The 340-nt window shown below is 39.1% G+C and overlaps 1 protein-coding gene across 1 annotated transcript in view; it reads left to right on the forward strand.

Annotated features, from left to right (window-relative positions):
* BHLHE41 (basic helix-loop-helix family member e41) overlaps positions 1-340 on the forward strand; it is a 4,164-nt gene that overhangs the window by 1,048 nt on the left and 2,776 nt on the right. The window lies entirely within an intron of this gene.

A 340-nucleotide genomic window follows, 5' to 3' on the forward strand; every position in this document is an offset into this window, starting at 1 on the left:
ATCTATCTACCCCAGGTTCAATAAAGTGGGCTACAGATTCTGTTAAAAAGCCTCCTAAAAATATTGACACCAAAAAACGCCAAGATGGCACAAAATCAATCAGCACTGTAGAAAAGATAGAATTTTCTTGGTCGGATTCCAAATTCACCAATACTTCCAGGGACGGAAATTTTCCTGGGACAATTCTGGAAGCCGTAACTGGAATTTAGGGGTTGTTGAGATGGTGCAAAATCTTAATGTCAAGTTTAGGAAAGGTAGTGTTTTCTTGGTCAGATTTCAAAGCCAAAGAAAATACCAGGGGCAATTTTGGAAGCTGTCAGTGGAAATCAAGGAATGGTTT

The sequence above is a fragment of the Nanorana parkeri genome, unplaced genomic scaffold (assembly GCF_000935625.1).
Source record: "Nanorana parkeri isolate BGI_ZX_2015 unplaced genomic scaffold, ASM93562v1 scaffold224, whole genome shotgun sequence".
NCBI classification, from domain to species: Eukaryota; Metazoa; Chordata; class Amphibia; order Anura; family Dicroglossidae; genus Nanorana; species Nanorana parkeri.